The sequence below is a fragment of the Gallus gallus genome, chromosome 1 (genome assembly GCF_016699485.2).
Source record: "Gallus gallus isolate bGalGal1 chromosome 1, bGalGal1.mat.broiler.GRCg7b, whole genome shotgun sequence".
Classification (NCBI taxonomy): Eukaryota; Metazoa; Chordata; class Aves; order Galliformes; family Phasianidae; genus Gallus; species Gallus gallus.
The window spans coordinates 47,097,808-47,111,659 of NC_052532.1; the positions used below are offsets into that span (position 1 = coordinate 47,097,808).

The following is a 13,852-nucleotide window of genomic DNA, read 5'->3' on the forward strand; positions in this document are numbered from 1 at the left end:
GAGTCTTAGTTTAGCTGAACAAAATGCAATTAAAAATTAGAAAGAAATTTCCAGGTTAAATATCCTTCCATTTTTTCCACTGTTTTTTCATGAACAACGTTAAACAAAAAAACATGTCTTGCTTGTATATCAAGCTATAGTGAAATGCCTATGTAAAATGAAGGTTATTATATTAAACAGATAAAATGAGCCTAAATCTCAGCTCCATGGAAACACTGCTTCTCTGCAAGTTGCTTAGCTTTTATGCTTAGGTTTTAAACTCTCTCTCTACTCTCTCTCTCTCTCTCTCTCTCTCACACACACACACACACACACAAAAGCACTTAGCTCAAATTTCTATAAATTTAGGGAAAGCAGAATAAAAAAATAAATAAAAAGAAAAATACATTTATGCATTGCTAAGTATGGTAATAAAAGCACTTCTTTAGGCTTTGTCAAGTATTCCAATATCATTTAATTATCTCATAGATAGACTTTCATATATGAACGAGGGCCCATACAAGTGTTTTATTTTCATACACCACTTTCTGCAGTAAGCGATACAATAAATCGTTAGAAAGTGAGGAGCTGAGGTGATGCATCAGAAGACGAATGAAGATAATTTCACAATTACAAGAGGTAAGTTTCAAAGTTCAAAGCACAAAGAAGTACAGGAGGAAGGCTCTTCTGGCATTGTCAGAATAGGAAAGAAACAGCTTTCCACATTACCAAAGATCAATAAATGCATTTGTACTTTTTTGTCAGGCTCCGAGTTTGATTTGGTAATAGTCCTAAAATTTGAAGGTAGCTATGAAGAGACATTTTACACACTCTCAATTTGTTACATAATCAGACCTCTTCTTCTCAATAAAAATGAAGAGAGAGAGTTTCCCAGAGGTTGGTTGGTTAGTTTTTGTCTTCTTTTGCTTTTAAGAAAAGGATTGCAACAGAAAAGGAAAGAATTTGTGGGGAGAGTGGCAGACTTCCTGACTTACTGAAATCTCAGTAGTATGCAGTCAACACCTGACAGATTGATTATGAGCATCACATGATTCTTTTTTTTTTCTTAAAGTCACCATTAAGTTGCTTTCCCCTAAGGGAATAAAATAAATATTTTCTTCTTTAATGTTTTCAGATATGCCTCAGAAAGAGTAGGTGTGAAATTTGCAATTAAAGAGTGAATAAGAATTCAGAATTCTGCCTTTAGACAAGACAGTGAACCATTCACGCTTTTGCCAGCATGCTTTCCACAGCTGAAAGATCTATGGGCTCAGTCCAGCTCGGACGAAAATTTTGTCTCCTGCCCTATCAAAACTTTACTAAGGTTTGCCAATGTTATATCTCCTGTAGAAACAGCAAAAAAAAAAAAAAAAAAAAAAAAAAAAAAATCTCTGAAAATAATACTAAATATTGAAAAACCCTGAAGTATTTACTGGACAAGCAAGGCAGCAAAAATGTTATGAAATCTCCTGCTACTAAATTCACTACTTTGTGTTAAGCAGACAGGTTGGAATTTTCTCATATTCTATAGCTTAGTTCCTATTAATTATAGTGCCAATAAATTATGAATGAGTTGAGGAGACAGAGGAACTGAGTACATCTAGGTAGATATGGAAGTATAATAAATTCATAGATTCATAACATCACAGAATGGCTTGGGTTAGAAAGATCATCTGGTTCGAGTCCTCCTGCCATGGGCAGGAATACGTAGTGCTAAATTGGGCTGCTCAAAGACCTACCCAACCTGGCCTTGAACATCCCTTGGGGATGGGGCATCCACAGTTCCTCTGGGCAGCCTGTTCCAGTGCCTCATCACTCTCGTAGCAAAGTTCTTTTTATCTAATTTAAACCTATGCTCTTTTACTTTTAAACCACTATCCTTTGTCTCCTGTGTAAACAGCAATTTTCACTGTTAACCTAAAGCCCAGAATCGCAAACTGACTTGACTAGAGAGCAAATAAAATGAAAAAGGAGAGGCATTACAAGCAGCAGTTTCTTTGAAAAGAAAGCTTTACCATCTCAGTTTGCTAATTTGTTACTAATAATCCGTGCATTTTTTGAAAATATTTAGTATCTGCCCATGCCATTTGTTCTGAAATCATGTAAAAATTTACACAAATTTACACAAAAGAAATCAATAGCCTGATGCCATGCACAATGAATTTAATATAAGCTACAAATAAATGCTTCAGAAGAGGAGGCTACCACATTTAAAAGTTTTCCAGAAGAGAAACCATTAACTATGTTTGGCATGAGGGCTATTATTGCAATAGTGTAAGCCAAGGCTCTCTTAGAAAAGAAACTCAGATGGAGCTTCCATGGTAAAACAGAAAGACCAATAAAATATATTTCTGAATATTAAAGTTATTGATATATTATAAAAAACAGTAGTTTTGTTATGAGTAATTTCTTTATCTGATACATACCCAGAGAAAATGAGATACAAAATCAATGGGAGTACCACATTTTGAAATTGTTTTTTAAAGGTCCCCAAATGTGTGAAAAAATTGGCATGCACTTCCTAATTAAATAGTACCAAACAATCCTCCAACTGTTTACACTAGTATTTTTAGAGCACAGTTTTCAGCAGCGTGAAAATGGAACCTAACAATAAGAGGCAATCAGAAAGAAAATAAATTCATACTGTAGGTCAGAATCAATGTTCAGAAATCAGAAAGTAAGTTATGCCATTAGAACAGAATGAGAAACATGGACCACTGTAGAAGGAAAACCTTAATACAATGTCGTCTCAAAGAACACAATAATTTCCCATTGAGAACCACTGCTAAGAATCATAGTTCTCAATGGAACTCTATGTACTATGCGGTTTCCTGGCCAAATATGTGCCAAAAAAAAAAAAAAAAGTACTAAAACCTGCTAATATTTTTAACATGTCTATTTCCAGATACAGTTTCCATGATCCAGTACTACACTGTGGTATTGCCTTCATATTCCATTCTTCAAGGATTGACTTCACCAGGCTGATCTCAATTGGCTAAGATTGGAGGACTGCACAACAACATACATATGTAATTCAATATTCAGTAGGGAGAAACATTTGTCTAAACATGCTATTTCCTTATGACTCTAAGTAAGGAGCTACACTGTTTTGTACTGAAACTACTGAAACTTATTTAAGCTTTATTTGTTACTCTATAGCATGATAATCTACTTTTGTTGTTGTTGTTGTTTTTGTTTTTTCTTTTTTCATAATAAAAACCAAAAATGTTGTGATTTTATAGAATAATTTTATAGAATAATCATTTAATAAAGATTACAAAATAAATGATGCTGCATTTTTGACTTTGAAAACTTTCTATAATTTTACTGCAATATTCCTGTTTCAAAGAACCTAGAAGAGAATTTGACTTCTGTTTGGCCAGAATCTAAGAATCTTGCCTCAGATTTGCAGTCCTACCAGCTTTTATTGCAGATATTCTCCATTAATGCTGTTCAGTTTTCCTCCACATCTGAACTACTAGTCAGTGTTTCACACAAAATGATAAAAAGTACGTAAAACTCTCTTACCTAATGATTCTAATGCTTTAAGTTACGCATTTCAGTAATTGCAGAACTCAACTTCGAAATTGCAATGTACATGCTTAAAGTTACAGAGAATCACAGAATCATAGAAACATAGGATCAGAGAATGTCTTGGGTTGGAACGGACCCCATGGATCATCAAGTTCCATCTTCCCTAGATCAAGTACTAGATCAGATTGTCCAGGGCCCCATTCAACCTGGCCATAAACACCTCCAGGGACAGGGCATCCACAGTCTCTCTGAGCAACCTGTTCCAGCAGCTCACCATTCTCTCAGTAGAAAACTTCCCTCTGACATCTACTCTAAATCTCAAAACTCATGATCCTTTCATCGTTATATGATGAAGAAACAGAGCTGGTCAGAAAAATACATTTATAATGCAAAAAACCTCCATGTAATGTAGAACAACCAAAACCCAGACAACAGGAAACACCGGGGAGTGAATCTCGCTTTCTGGGTCTTAAACACCTGACTCAGACTGAAAATGACATTCTAGCCACTAGAAATCCAAACTGCAGTTCCTCTTTGGTCATTTAGTCCGGAATGAGAAATAACTGTTCTTAGGAGAAAGATGGTTAAGTTGGTTATCCTTGAGAGTGGGTAGAAAGGAGCACAGGCAGACCTTCTGCTTTGTCAGCTGTACACCCTCTGTAAGGGCTCCCATGTTTAATTTACACACAAAATCAGCTCTAAGGCTAGGTATGTAGTCAAATGCACCCCTCTACTTCACCTCTCTGACTGAATTCCAGTGGCAAAAACATAAAATAGCAATCAATTGAAATGAATTGAATCCGAGATGTCTACCCTTTCTCATTGATACAGAGAGCACAAGCTCCTGGGTTTCTGAATGAACTTTCTGTCATCAATATTTATTCATCCCAATGAAAAAACAAAAACTCTGTAAAACCAATCTGAATGAATCAGGATTTAGGCCACTCTCCACGTACAGGTGGATTACAATAGTTCACTCAAAAAGCCTTGTGTCTATATAGAACTTAAGAATCATGCAGATACAAAGGATAACTAGAGAGGAAGCTAGTGTGCTACAGGAACTTAGAGAATAAGAGAGTGTAAAACACTACCTGAGAGTTATGGATCTAATTATGATAAATTCAAATTTAGGTAGAATTAAATGGAATGTAACGTTCCTTAAAGATTCTATTTTCTCTCATCTTTTTGATAGTATAATATGTTGTGAATTGAAGACTAGGATGTAATAAAATCAAAGTCACCCCTGAAATTATATAGTCAACTTCTTACTGTCAAATTATTAAATTGCATCAATGTCTCACATGTATATCCTTTGTGTTGAAGAACTCTGCAAAATGTCTGTTGGATTGTTCTGGTTATAGGGAGAAACTTCTATTTCTGGTTATAGAGAGAAACTTTTATAAGACTTGTTTATTTGTTTTTAATTTCCTTTTTTCAAAGTAAAACAACTATTTTCTACATTGCAGTGTGGTCACTGTTATTTCTACTTATTACAGAAAGATATCAGAACTGTTTAATGTTTCTAGAACGTGAACTGAGCATTTCCATTCCATAGCAATACAAATGATTGCTAGCATTCTAGGTAGAAAAACATAAAACACGACTTCCACATTTCCTAACTGAATTGTCTTTCTGTGGAGGCCAGAAGGTTGAAAGATTTATTTTACCAGAATTAGCAGACCACATTTTCTATCAGTAAACAAATTCAAAATACATGATCATGAAAAAATGCAGCAATGTAATCTTATTTCCCATTTATATCTTAAACATGGACTATCATTAACTTCAATTTCATTTTCTTTGACTCGCAATTCCTGATTTCATATTAATTACTAAATACTGGGAACAATTAATAGAAATCAGCTTGGGATTGTTGGAAATTCTTAGCCTTAAACTGAGTTTGGATTTTTGTGAATACATGTCTCCTGAAAAATAGAAGCCCAAATGGGATTAAGAGAATGAATGCTTATGCTTAAGTAGGCTTTAGTAATTTGTTGAATCAGGGTTTATCTCACTTTCAGGCTCAGTATAATAGGTATTCATAATAGAAATAATTTTCAGTGAAATACAACAGTCAGGCACGACATTAAACCCAAGGCATGCAATCTCTTTTGTACAGTAGAAAAGGATTTTCAGTAACAGGTTATAAAGTTCTTTTTAAATGCTCAGTTGTCAGTCAGATCTTTTCTTCAGAAAGAAATCAGGTTCTATCAAGTTTACAGACTTCTTCAGGGACCTACTCTCCCTGACCTATGAAGCCACGAATTTCCTTACTAATAAAAACTGAGGAAAAAAAAAATTCCTCTCAATTTCCAGCATTGCCTTGTCAGCAGTTATCAAACATATCTGTACACAACCAAAAAGAAAAAAGAAAAAAAAAATCCTGTTACTATTATAGAAACAAATACAAGGCATTTATCATGGCTTTTATTCCACAAAATGTAATATTGAACAGTAAACCCATTTTGGGCAGACAAAACTCCTAAGTATTCAAGTTTCAACAGACTGCTTTACTATTTCTGTTATGAAGCAGCTGAAGGACTAACATTAAGTTTGTTCTATAAATTTCCTATAATTTCATTCATGTACAAAACTATTTTTTATGCATTATTGCTACTCATTTGCTGTGCAATTTAAGTTTATTTTTCTTCCCTTTTCCCTTAATTCATCAGGCTGTACTGAAAGAACAAACATTCCCTTAAAGTGTGTCTTCTGAGTACTACTAAATTGCAAACCACGAAGTAGCATACTTGCACTATTTAAGATCTTCCCAGTCCATCACCGTGCCTCATTTTAGTTAGGAGCATGATGGTGTACAACTCAGCAGAAACTTGTACATTCATTTGAATACTTTTAACAGCTATTAAGTCTGTCTTGAAAATCAGCATGATTAAAAATACTTTAGATGACTTCTGATGTATATCAGCACTTCCAGTTTTGTTTGATTCCTCTTTCTCTGTCTTTCCCATTTAATTTTGCTGTTTCATTACCATACCAAGACATGACACAGACCAACAGTGCCCAGACTTATGCAGTGCTGGCCAGGACTGCCATTCTTTGACAAACAATAATTTAGAAACTGAAGAAAACAGGGTCATTAGTAAATATTCAAAAAATAGAGCCTGTCTGAGGTCACACTTCTAGTATTTTATAGAGAACTATAGAATGTAGATTGTTGTGTATAATTACATGGAAGAGACTCCTGGAAGGCATCTCAACCAACCTGTTAGCCAAAACAGCCCTATGTAAACCATTAGCACAGGATGCTCTGGGTTTGACAAGTCAATTCTGAAAATACTTAAGGATTAGTAGATTACATTTCTGGTTGAATTGTATACCTGTGCAGTGGTGCCTAGATTGTGCTACTAGTACAGTAAAAATGAATATGCCACAAGACATCTGGTCATCAGAAATGGAAATTTATATTGGAAAGTAAGTAGTTACATATTATGCACAAGAACAAAACACTCAGCTTCATCCCTTAAAGCACAATCAGAAAATGTAGCATACCACTAAAATAAGCACCATTTTTCCCAATATATTTATTTCCTATCGCTGTTCAGCAGGATATAATCATCACCTGCTGATCCTTTCTAGGCAGAATACATACTGCACTTTTCAGTAGCTGCTTCAGTGTGTGGGTGGCATGTTCCTGAAATTACCAATGAAACTTCAGTTTAACACAGAAGAGACAACACTGTAAATCATGAGTTTAACAGGAATAACAGATAATATTGTTTTCCACATCAATACAGCTTAAATAAACTCACAATGTAATCTATTAAATTAGGAAAACTTAACTATATTTTTACCTAAGGGCTTAAAACCTTAGTAAAATATTATAGAAAACATAACAACCTTAATCTGACTATTTGTGTTTCAGGTATGCTGTCCCCCAAACTTTCCCTGGCTAATGGTGGTCCCTGGAAAACAATTACAGAATCATAGAATTGAAGGGGTTGGAAGGGACCTCTAGAGATCATCAAGCCCAAACACCCTGCTACAGCAGGTTCCCTACAAGGGGTAACTCCATCTCTACTTTATCTATACCATCATTCATCAAATTACTATTCCACCAAACAAGATAACGTGTTCCTTTCTCTGTAACATAGAAGTTAGGTAACACCAAGTAATATTAGCCAAATTAGTTTACTTACGAGTCTAACTTGAAATGTTCTTCCACTGAATGCACTGAGAGAGGAATTCATTATGGAAGTGAAGGATGACACACAACTTCTTGGCTACATTTTATTCAAATACTTTATCCAAGAGTGTTTAGTTAAAAATATGCTTTTCAGTTTTCTCTTATTAAATAGTGAAGGAGAAATACTCCTTCTTTTATGGTCCCTTCTCTGTACTCTGTTTGAACAGTAAATTCAACACTCACACTGACCTTAACATCTATAAAAATTTTTAGAGGCAGATGAGAATAGAAGTTCAAGCTCGGTTTATATGTTAAGATGAAAACATATAATGCCTATTTACCAATAATAATATCCAATAGAGACGCATGTTATCTCCTTCTGGATAGTACCAGTGACATTTTTAGGAATTTATTTGGTATCTATGTGAAAACTGAGTTAGTTTCTTACCTAATTTCCTTGTTCACCTCTTATATATCCAGAACTGTCTTTGTGATTTTAAACTTAATTTTGACATAATAATTGTTATTGTCAGATTTTCTATAGAACCAACCTTAAACTGCTACTATCAGGGAAATATATGTGAAGTAGAAAAATTACTCCATTTGGGAATATAAAATTCCTCCCCATTAGAAACAGCTTTTTAAAATGACATAAAAATAAGAAAAGACAGGCATGATGATCTGCTTGAAGTAAGACATTAAATATATAATCCTACTAGCTGATGCATCAAACTCTAAACTCTAACTATCCCTATCAGAATTTACACTGGTACAGAAACAGTACTACAGTTTATCACCTATAAATGCAGTCTGGAGTCCACTTTCTCATCCTTCCCTCCTAATACAAAACATTTTTTTTTGAGAAATTTCTCTTCCACAGCAGAAGCTGCGACAAAGTTGATAAGAGTTCCTATTTATAGCAATCCATGAATTCTCTGAGTACAGCTCAGTCTCAAAAGTGCGAAATGCAAAGGTTTCCCAGTCCATTGCTACTAAAAGGATGAAAATCTGACATTAACTGAGCAGTGCAGTGCTTCTTCAAATATTGCAGTAAACTTTCCATATCTATCTGTTTCTTTTGTAAGTAGCATGCTTCCTGGCAGATGGTAACATGAAGATTTATGCTTAAAGGTTTAAAATCAAAGTTCCATTTTTTTCTGTAGTAACATCACTACTCTCTCTGCAGACATTACTTTTATGCTGTAATGGTTAAACACATGTGGTGATCCTTGCTGGCTGTCATATCAAACACAGGGAATAACTGTCAGGGTTTTCAGTTATACATATAACACATTCAAGAGATAATGCAGTCAAGCTGATCCAGCAGCTTCCTAAATGAGACATAGCTAAACTTCCCCTCCCTCATCTCACAATTACTTTATATCACAATTAGGAAAATATGCTGTCAAGACTAAGGTGTGCAGATTGCTTATTTTAAACTTATAATATTCCTGTGTTTACACAGGACTCTATACCACCCATCTCTGACAGGACAGACAGTTCTGTATTTATCTCTGTATGTCAAGCTCTGCTAACTTCACCTGTTAAGCAGAGAAATATGGAGAGTACACTATCCATAAAGATGATGAAGTGGAAACTACAGAATTTAGCTCTTTTGGAGTATGCTGTTTTATTCCAAAGAAAATGATAGTACATTGGTATGTTGCCTTATGAAATAAACATATTAGAAGCTGAATACTAAACTAACCAGCAATGTGGAATAGAAGATAAAGACCAAATTGTTCAAATTGCTTACGACTTTCCTCAAACCTACATTCAGGTGAACAAGGAGTAAGAACTATCCCTTGTTCAATCTTTTAAGTTTATGCCATGAGAAGACTTCATAAGAAGCTGAAGACCTGGGCAGTTGAATGGCTCTTTCACAGATAAATACAATGAGACTGCCAAAGTCTAGGTTCTGTCCTCCCCATAAGGTAGGAATGAGAGCCAGGAGTATACCAACAAGCACAGCATTTCTTCATAGCCCATCCCTCGCTGTTACCAGTGTTATTCCTGTACTTTGGTGACACACAATCACACCACTGCAAAGACCCACAAACATAGGTTTTCACAAATCCTATTTGCCCTTGAAGCACAGAGCATTGAGAATTTTCAGGAAAGGAGTCTATGGAAGAACACTTCCTATACAAATGCTAGCCGAGACTTGTAGCTATAAAAGCAGATGAAGTATGCTTATACACTGATACAGAAAATCTATATACGAAATGCATGGGAAGTATGAGTTCCTTCTTGGTCTCATGCTTATTTTCTGCTGTAACAGGCAAAATAACTTCATTTCAATTCTGCTTCCAGTTTATGTATTTAATCAATTTCATCAGTATCTGTCACAGTTCTGAATCCACTGATTAATGTCCTGAACAGACTCAACAGAGGACCCTTCCCACGCCCCTGTTTGTGGTCCCAGAAGTCTCATTTGAGCTCAGCCTTGGGCCTTCAGTCCCTGCCTTGGATAAGTTGTGAGAGAGCCAGTCTCTAACTTTGCCACAACAGTGCAACAACTGTATCTTAGCCAAAGACTTGCAGACTAGCCTGACTTCAAATTACCTCATTACCATGATCTGGCCCTCATTCCTGACTAAGCCCACCAGACCTTGTCTCCTGTTCAACTCTCTACCAGCCAGGACCCCCAAATCCCTTTAAGTGGTGCTGCTCTCCAGCATCTCAGTTTATACATATACCCAGGGTTGCACCTCTGCAGGTGGAGAACCTGGAACCCGCTCTTGTTAACCATCATGTGGTTGGTGATTGCCCAGCTCTGTAACTTGTCTAGATCTCTCTGCAACCCAAACATCCGCTGAATTCTGTCTTGGCAGCCTTTCTTTGGAGACCCTCAAAATTACCCACACAGATATTTAGCTGATTGTGCTACTTCTACATCTAAACTTTCATATTCAGCACAACTTCCTATATTTAGCAGAATTACCGCTCTTTTGATAAAAGCTCCCTCCTTTAAATAGTCAGTAACAAAGATAAGACTTTGCTTCTAGCTTTTACGTGATTGTCAGGCATTGTTCAAAACTATGTTTTTAAGGATCATATTTCTGTTTTCATTTCAGTAGTTATCTAGAGCGCAGTGAGACCTCTCCAGCTAGTTCTTATACTTTGTCACCTATCTCCTACTTCTGTGGCCACTCTGAGAGAAAGCTGTATGGGAAACAGCATTTTCTTTGATTCCAGATCTGAGACAGGAAGTTCATTAGCATCATTTCTTTTAGTATGGTTAAGAAATACAGATATTAAAGCATTAAAAATCTTGGTAATTACTGCAGAATCTACAAGAACTGAAGACCTGTGGAAGAGGGATTGGTACTATTATATCACTTAAAAAAATTCCGTTTCAGTTTTAAAACATTTCACTGCACAGTAAACTGTCCCCAACAAAGCCTGCTGTGCTAGAATTTTAGAGTGCTAAAGAAGTAAAATATATACAACTTATGGGGGTTTACATATTTGAAAGTTTACAAGTTTGTATTTATTCTGTCTGCGTATATTTCAGATTATACGAAATTCTGAAATTTGTAGTAGTTATTCAGTTATGCAGGATGAACAGCAGTTTTCCTTTTGTATTGACTTCCTAAGAAAGGTCCTGCCAGATATAAAATACTCATTTGTGGAAGTCAGCATTTTCCACCAAAATGTACATATCAATTTTACAAAGGATAGAATTTCTGCTTAAAAAGAAAGATTAATTTTGGAAAGGGAAAAAAAAAAAAAAAAAAGAAACAAACAGCCACACACTAACAGAAATTAAAAGCTACAGATGGAATTCACGCTCTGCTAAAATTAAAAAAAAAAAAAAAAAAAAAAAAAAGGCATTTAAATTTCAGTTCCCTACAATCCAGCTGGGTATCCTTGTGGTCTGGCTTTTGATTATTTTGAGGGTTGGATGAAGCTGATTAACTGTTCCATTCTTATGTAGAATTAAGCAACTTCTAAGCCACTGAAGCTTCTAAAAAAGTGGAAAGATTTTTCCTTCAAGCTCTTCCAGGACTTCACCAATGGTGAGGCTGTAAGAGAGGTGCATATGCCACTTCTGAGAATACTCAGTATGAGTATTACTACTATACTAGGTTATAAAACACTTTACACAGAACTTTATATAACAGCCATTATTAAAATGAAACTTCCCAGCATAGTACGAACAGAAATTACACTCTGCATGTGAGAAGTATCTCCAGCCAAGGCCTTTTTCATAATTACAATAAAGAAATCAAGTTTGTCAAGGAGACAACTGCTCTTTTCTTTGGCACACTGCATACTGTCAGCTTATTAGCTCGCAGATGGACACTGTCATAATCACACCAGAAATTCACTTTCACTTTGTCATTGTACCTCTTACTGTGTACACAAACCAAGAATCAATTTCATGTTTGTTCTTCGATGTGAAAAAGGAGTTTAATTACATAACTGCAAAATCTGTTCTTAAACAGAAGAGATCAAGAAGAAGAAACTTGTCATTAGTATTTAGGAGTAATTCACAGAGCCTTTTGTCTATTTCAGTCTTTCTAATAGAGTGTGGATTTTAAGACATACAGCCAACTACAATTATTTCACCTTATTCACAATGAAATCTGCATTTTCTGTCATGGTACTGTATTGTCATGAATATCAGAAGCATATTTTTGTACTTTTATCTAAAACATGCTGTTTTAGATAAATTATATTATCTATATAATCTATGGATTATATCCATCATAATTTTTCAGGCCGATTCAACATACTGGTCCTATTCTAAACACTGAAATAAAAAAGCACATGTTCTGGATCCCTGTGAACAAGATACTCTCTGCTGCAATCTGAATTAAATTTGGAAGATCCCACTGATAAATTAATAGTCTGAAAAACCACAAACAGTGATGGTAACAGTTTTTCAACCAAATTCAACAACTAGTACATTTGAAATGTTTCACTACCTAACTTCTTTATTTTCTTGTATGAGAGAGAAAAATAATAAAAACCAAATACTACCTCTACCTCCATCTTCAATTCTCATGGAGTAAAATGAGCTAGAAATGTATTATATCATTTTGTGAAAGAATGGGGATTAAATATGCTCGTTTTTTAGTAACCACAATTAAAATTGTTTCTAGTTCTCGGAGCAAGGAAGATGAGTTATTGCGCAGTTGAGTTTAAAACTGAAATACAAAGAATCATACTAACTCCGTAGTCACTATCTTAGAATTTACATCCTTCTTGAAATTAATCTCTGTATTAAAAAGAGAGAGAAAGAGAGATGAGAGAGAGAGAGAGATCAACCAGGCTAACTTCATACTATTTTTCAAATTCACTGCTCAATTCTATAACGTTCTTTAAATATATATTATGTTAAAAAAGAAACTAGGAACAGAGAAGGTTCTTAAAAATCAGGAAATCACTCCAAAATGACACATATGTTCATCACAGGGAAGTTTAACAATAATTAAACTGCAGTTAATACACACTTAGAGAAGAAAAGTCCCATTTAAGAATTATTTTTCAAAACAAATTCATAAAAATGAGGAATTAGTAACTACTGAGCTTCTATTGTAAATAAGGATAACTCCAATGTCTCTACACCTTGCCAAGTGTCTGAAATGATAGATAGTTTGAAGCAGAAAACAGTTACCGAAAGCGGAACAGAGTACAAAAGCAGCTTATAAAAAGACAGGACAGTGCTCATTGTTATTCAAGTACATTAGTTGCCGTATCCTGTTTCCACTGACGGCAGTTGAAGCCTTAGCATTGACTTCCAACAGGTGCAAGTCTAATGAGACTAAGGGGAATAAAAGGTACAGTCATGGTATGAAAGCAACAGTGTATATAGTGTGGTGAGACAGGATACGTAATTCCAATCTGGTACACAGGATTCTGACAAAGCTCATTAAACACAGTGCCAAATAAGGATGCAACCAAAAAAAAAAAACCCCAAACAACAGACATTTCTAAATAGAAATTTGGCAGACCTCCATCCAACGCTACAAGAAAAGCTCAGGAAAGATATAACAGAAATTAGAGCGCTAAGCTATAGAAGAGGGAGAGAACAAGGGAGACCCAGAAGTGGCCGTAAGCATCATCCTGTTCTGTTGCAGTACAGTATCACTTGTTGAGGACACAGCTGTTGGCATGCCTTGGTGGTTACTGCAAACTGGCCTGCTCTGAGTTGCTGGGACTTACACCCAAGTATATAATCCAGTT

The 13,852-nt window shown here is 35.3% G+C and overlaps 1 protein-coding gene across 10 annotated transcripts in view; it reads right to left on the reverse strand.

Annotated features, from left to right (window-relative positions):
* The window catches only part of ANKS1B (ankyrin repeat and sterile alpha motif domain containing 1B), a 412,583-nt gene that overhangs the window by 296,249 nt on the left and 102,482 nt on the right, over window positions 1-13,852 (reverse strand). The gene's annotated exons all lie outside the window — the stretch shown is intronic.